Below are 6783 nucleotides of genomic sequence, written 5' to 3' on the forward strand. Positions count from 1 at the left end.
CACATCAAATAAGTAAAATATAAAATACATTTCATATTGAATTTAATTATTTTTATTTGATATTTAAAATATTATTTTTTATAAACCTGGTCAAACTTAGAATACTTTAGTTTAGAGCAAACTAAAATATCTTATATTTTAAAATGGAGGGAGTAACTTTATAGGAAAATAAATTGTTTTGGGCTCGGGGCTAGGTCTGATTTGTTTTGCACCAGTGGTCAAGCCTTCTTTTTAGGGTCCGGCAAAAAATGGTCTGCTTTAAGGGCAGTCCTAATGCAGTGACTAGTATATTTTTCATAGCATTTAATATACTGCCATGTAAGATATTTTGCTGATTTGGCAATACAATTAAAGACGAGAGAGCGGTAAAGATCAAGAAACTACATCTCATGTAACAAATGGTTTCTTGTAAAAAACAAAGTCTAAAAAACTACATAAGACCATGAGATGGATACTACAAATATCAAGATAGAATTAAAGAGTGGGAGGGAAGGGGATTGGTAGGAGAGAAGAAAGATCATTGGAGAAATTTATTTTTGTAACCACAATTATAAATTATATATTGGAAGCTATAATTTCTTAGGTGATATCTATGTGATATGGCACCACCACATAGTTTTCTGGTTGGAACTAACCTAATATGACTATAGCTTCCATCTATTTTGCTTATGAGATGAGCAATTTTCCGTGTGTCCAGACAGCGAGCTATATATATGGATACAATTCTGTTCTTTTTTCTACTCAGCTAAATCCCGAGGATTTGATACAAACTTGAGCTAAATCCTAAACATTTCTGGACCAATCCTTCTCTTCCAAACAGGGCTGAAACAACTTGAACCGGTGAAGTGGTCACGGTAGAGAGAAAAAAGAGAGCCTTACCAGCATTGTACATTTTACCGTGCAAAATCCTTGCTGACTAGGCCCAAGCCCAATGGGCTCTGATGCTAGTTCACGGCCCAGCGGCGTCGCCGCGGGAAAACAGGTCTGTTTCCCGCCAAAGCGTCTTTCTCCCGCCCGCCCTCGCTTCCCCACTCTCCATGCCCGCAGCCGCCGCCTGCCCGCCCCGTAATCTCCGACACCAGTGCACCGGCCACCGAAGCCGACCGCGCGAGGGTCTTGCTCCGCGCTCCAGATCGGTGACCGCGCCACAACCTAGGCCACATGGAGATCGTGCGGTCCCACCGGCAGCTCGCCGCCGCCGCCGCGGGCGGCGGCGGCGCGGGGGCCCTGCCGACCTACCGGGCGGCGCCGTAGCTGGAGGTGCGGCTGGAGGAGTTCGAGCTCTTCGCCATCGACCGCCTCCGTGGTGCGTCCTCCTGCCTCTTTCTAGCAAAAAATGCATCCTGCCTTGCTTCCTCAAATCTGGCTAACGGATGCCCTTATCGACATTTTGGGTACAACCTCATCCTTAGTCTTCCCTATAGACAGTTACTAACATTCTAACAAAGTAGACAAGTGCTTAATATTTGAATAGGTAATCTACACTTTTTGTTAGCAGTAGCAGTTTGTACCTTCTCTTCCAGTCTCTCCTTTTGTTGCTTGAAAACCAGAAATCCGAATGGAGCAAGAGCCCATCAACCTACAGTTTTTCTGACAAAAAAGCTTAATGTACCAAAAAAAGCATACGAATGAGAATTAACATTTTTTTTAATCATTAAGTGCACCTGGCCAGGTTGAAAGTTGAACCAAATAGTACAATGCTAAGCTACCAAGCAGAGCAGTGAGATATGCTTTTGTAATTATTGCTAATATGTTGTTGTCTAGTCTCCTCCTTCATACTTGTCCATGATATAGTTTCTTCCTTGATTATGGTTAATACGAAATAGCATTCTGTTGTGAAATTCACTTGCCAATTGCCATGCCAGTTTATGACGTTGCAAGATAACTATAATGCTACCCTACTTTGTACCTGATGTTTGTCTCCATGTATTTGCCTCTGTTTTATTGTATTTGCAGTGATGAAAATTTGCGGGCAGCACTCAACAAAATGGGCGTCGGTGGGCATGCATTGGAAGAGATAATGGATAAAGTGAAGAACAGGCATGACCAGGTGCTGTACTTCATTGCCGTTAGCTTAACTGAGCAATATGCTATCCCTGAACTGACTAGTTTATCTGGCATAATGAAATATACAGCTAGCTTGCACATTGACCTTAGAGGCAACACACCGTGTCTCCTGTGATTCTGGAATCAACCATCCAAATCAGTATTTCAGAGAAAGTTAGAAAGTTTTGTGAGCCAAAGTGGGTGCTATCGTTTACTATATACTCTGACTGTTTTTCTTGTGCTTTGCTGTTATTATGTAACTGAGCTAATCGTCTAATTTAACATGTGGGGGTTTAATGCACAGAACCAAACAGTGGAGAGCCAATCAGCAACCTAAATTGTACTGCAGATGCAGAAAGCATCCATCTGCAAAAGGTTACCAGGTCTGGATACCACTCAGCTTTTGCTCTATATTACCTCTACTGTTATAGTCAACTTGACAGGATTTTTCAATCTCGAACTCAAACTGATGCCTAGCTATTATTTAGAGATGCTCTTACAGAATCCCATGCTACGGAATGAATCTAGTTACCATCTGATTTAGCTCCATAAATATGGACATGGGCATGTCTTAAGGAAGCTAATTACTCGGGTTCAAGTAGTTCCGGCTAGAGAGATGTTAACCACTACTCATGTTTGAATAGATGCATTTCTAATGTACAATGATACACAGCATAGATATGCGACACACCACTTGCTGTTTACAGCATTTCTGATTCATACCTCTGCTGAATTCCCCTTTGACTTCTGACAATTCTATTAGATATTTTCTTCGCCTTGTTTTATTGGTAAAACCTTGTTCATTTGGTAAAATTCGGTTTATGCCTGATTTGAAACTGTCCAAGAATGCGGCTTATTTTATGTGTCATATTTTAATTTGCCTCATCCAAGGCTGCTCCTTGTTACTGAATTTGTTTAAACATACAGCTCTGATTTAATAGGATTTTTATATTAAATGCAAGCCATCTAGTGCTCCTGTCAGTTTGTAAGTGTAGAACAAGACATCGAATTTTCATCAGACATGTTACTTGTGATTTGGAGCACCACCCGAGAATTCATTATCACTTTTCATGCATAAACTTTCAATTTTTCTACACTAGATGTACTATACGCCCACTGATAATTCCATATTACTTTCTTTTGTCCATACATCAGGTCAGCGCTGAACCAAAGATTCACGCTTGATGCAACTATGTGATGGTTACCGGTTGATCTTTGATGTTAGCTGGAATCCTATCGGTACCTGGTGTTTCCAAACTTCAGCTAGTGGCTGTCATAACAGACAAGCGATGGCGCCACATTGTATACTAGAATGGTTACCTAGTGCTGCCAACAGCAGGTTAAGGCATGTGTCCGTGTATTCCTGTAAATTTGAGAAAATCAAGAAATATATTGAAAGTAGCACCGATTTTGCTGTGATGTTATGTTATTGTCAAGCTTCTTTGAGTAGAAGAGAATTGCTTCATTTTGTCTATGTATTATTTATGTAGTCAGCGAAGCTGAAGTGTTGTCGCCCCTTAGGTTCCCACTGCCATCTCTGTACTCTGTTTTGCTTCCTTGTATAATTGTGGATGTCATGGGGATTACTTATCATCGCTATCTTAAGTGGGTTGTCCAAATATAGTTGGACATACAACAAATCAAACTCTTCCCCATAGCTCTTCTTTTCTTTAGTTTGAAGGCAAACATACAACTTTGACATTTGTATTTTGCTTTTTGTTTCCAATTTGTAGGAAGTGCTTCATAAGTTATTGAAGTACAAGTAGCGTCAGTGTGTGTGTTTTGAGTTCATGTAAAATTTCATATTTCAAATTGCTGGCGTTATTTTTTCTGAGCAGTATCTTAGCAAAATTTTTTTTTGCTAAATGAAAGGAGAATAGGACTTGTTTATGGAGGTTCACTGTTAAAGTATGGTCAGTGAGCTTGGTCTCTCGAATGTGCTCATAGGGGGGTACGTTGCATGCGTATATTCAAAGCGGTGAGTGAGCGTCAGCGACTGTTCTATGGTTTGCGAAAAAAAGAATATGCTCGGTGATTTAGAGCAAGTACTATTAGAGGTTATGGCTATGGCCCTTTTGCATATAACTTTTTCACATGTGTGATCATTTATCTGATTTTGCTATTTGTGAGGAGTTTGACCTTAAACATCTTTTTACCAGAATTTGCAGAGATTCTATTCAGTTTGTTTTGATAAGTTCATTGATATAAAACCAATAGACGTCCTTATAGATTTTAAATCAACGATTGAGTCATTTGCCATGGTGAGTATACTATTGAATACCCGTAATATATCATACGTAGTACTGTGTTTACTACCAGTAAACTTAACTTATAGTTAATAACTTTAAGTTATCTCTTCTAATTTTCAGTTTTCCATTTGTGAACATTCAGTATGTACACATTCTCATAGGGAGTCTTTCAAAAAGTTTCACTTCAAGTGTATTTCTACATCAGGTGGCGCCTTCCATGGGCTACCTCACATTTTATTTTTCTTGCATAATATATCGCTTCATTAATAATAGCATACTTCCAAAGATATCCCCATGAGCTTCATATAATTAAAATTCAGATCCATATTTCTTCAACTTCTAGTTAACGCCCATTTTTGTATGCTAATATGGTGAGTTTAAAATCTTCACACTTGTTTCAAAAATTTAGGAGTTATTTATTATATGCAGTGAGTTAGATTTATTTTTTGTAGTGTGTAGTTTGGTGTGTAGATGGTTGATTGAGTATTATGATGGCTTACTAGCTATCATATTAGAGTGCGAGCTGCTTCTCAACGGGAAAAGTTTTAGTGAGCACTGCATGCAGGCTGGTGCGATAATCGGAATAGCACGATAACTATAAGCAGATGTGTTGCGGAATTCTTAAATACAACCCTTGCAACGGCCACTAATTAATGTGATGATGTGCATGTCCTTACATTAGTGTGGAATAGAGTAAAATGCACCGGGATCTTTAAACTTGTTAGGGTGTGTCAAGTAGGTGCATCAACTCCGAAAGTGCATATTAAGCCCCATAATCTATTAAGTGTGTCACTGGATGTTCAAAACATCTCTGACCGGCGTTGACCGCCTATGTGGACCGCCATGTCCGATCCTATGTGGTTTTGGCGGGAGCTTTGGCGCCCAATCCAGGCTACAATATTACATTACACCCCGTGGACTGAATAATAAACCTCTCCCCATCCCTTATGTAAAAAAAACTCTCCTCTTTCCCCGTCTCCTCTCTATCCTCTTGCCCGTCCTCTCCTCCCCGTGCTCCCGTCGTCACCCCTCTCCAAATCCGCACCATGGCTTCGGAATGGAGTGCATCTGCCCGTGGGTCTTGGATGGGCTCCCACTTATCAGTTGCACAGTCGGAAGGTGCTGTGTCTGAAATCGCGGTAGGAATGGAGCCTAGGGCAAGTGTTCTACTGTTGCCCATTGCACAAGGTGAGTTAGGGTTCGAGATGAGGTGTTGTTTTAAGTTTTCTTGTTGCAGCTGTGACCTTCTCTCTTCCTGTTTATGTTGTCTGTTGTAGCGTGATAGAACCGGCTGCCCATTTTGGTTTTGGGAAGAAGATTATGTGAAGCACTTCAAGAAGATTGGAATTTTGAATGGTGGAGAATGGAGTCAGAAGGACAATATCGAGGACGATGATAAGATGCTGCTTGGAAATGGTGGAACATCAAGAAAGAAAGATGAAAGTAGTGCAGAAGTAGTTAGGCTGTTGAGGTCAATATGTATGCTATGTTTATGCATTCTGGGAGTGCAATTAGTCATGCTGTTGGTTCAGTTGGTGAAGAGCTGAAACTGAGAATAAAATGTATGCCTAGTTCAGTGTTTGTGTAATTTAAGTATGAAATGGGAAGATATGATATCAAGTTCAGTGTATGTTTGTCACTTTTCATTTTGTGAACATGCTCAGATAACAAAATGCAATCAAATAAGGACATATATTAACTTGCAAACAAATGAGCACAGATAAGTTGAGAACATTCATGATCTAATCTGTACGGCCACATTAGTCATTTAGTCATTACAGTACACTACCACCACAAAATAATTTGGTTTCTCACATAGTCCAGATAACCATCCATCCATAGAAGTTCTGTTCTACCACTAAAGATGGCAACAGGTACATAATATTCGTGTACCCGCGGATACCAAACCCGGCGAGCATGGATACGGATCTAGGTTTGTGCCCGTGGGTACGGTGCGGGTACGACTCTAAACCCAACGGATATCTACTAACGGGTTTGAAAAATTGATACCCGAACCCGCAAACCCTTCAGACTCGCTGACATGCGGATCCAAAAAGTTAAGTATATAAAACACTTCTAGGGTTTCCATTCTCTACCCATCCCAACCTCCCAGTCCGACTCCCGGTGCCCCCCACCCCCAGCGCCCCCCCTCGGCACCTCCTCCTTGGGCTGTTGTGGCCCCGACACCCTATTCCCCCCCCCCACACCCATCGGTCCCGGTCACCACCCCCCATCCTCGGCTCTTCCGCCGTCTCCCGGTCGCCCCCCCTCTCCTATTCCTCCTTGCACTTGCCGCCCGCCCGCCGAGGCCACGGGCCGCCGCGGAGACCACGCGCCTCCTTCTCAAACCTCGGCTCCTCCCTGCATCAGCCGCCCACCCGCCGAGGCCACGCGCCAGGAGCCAAGGCGACGAGGCCCGACGCATGTGCCCCCGGCCGATGCCCGCCCAGGCCACGCACCGCCGCCAAGGCTGCGCCACGCGCCCACG

General features: G+C 42.3%; 1 long non-coding RNA gene across 1 annotated transcript; it reads left to right on the top strand.

Annotated features, from left to right (window-relative positions):
* The first annotated feature begins 2220 nt into the window (after window positions 1-2220).
* On the top strand, window positions 2221-3470 carry LOC112878207. The gene is made up of 2 exons (XR_003225651.1): window positions 2221-2429; window positions 3202-3470. It is a non-coding gene; the product is annotated as an uncharacterized LOC112878207 (long non-coding RNA).
* The last annotated feature ends 3313 nt before the right edge of the window (window positions 3471-6783 follow it).

Source organism: Panicum hallii, chromosome 9 (assembly GCF_002211085.1).
Source record: "Panicum hallii strain FIL2 chromosome 9, PHallii_v3.1, whole genome shotgun sequence".
Taxonomy (NCBI): domain Eukaryota; kingdom Viridiplantae; phylum Streptophyta; class Magnoliopsida; order Poales; family Poaceae; genus Panicum; species Panicum hallii.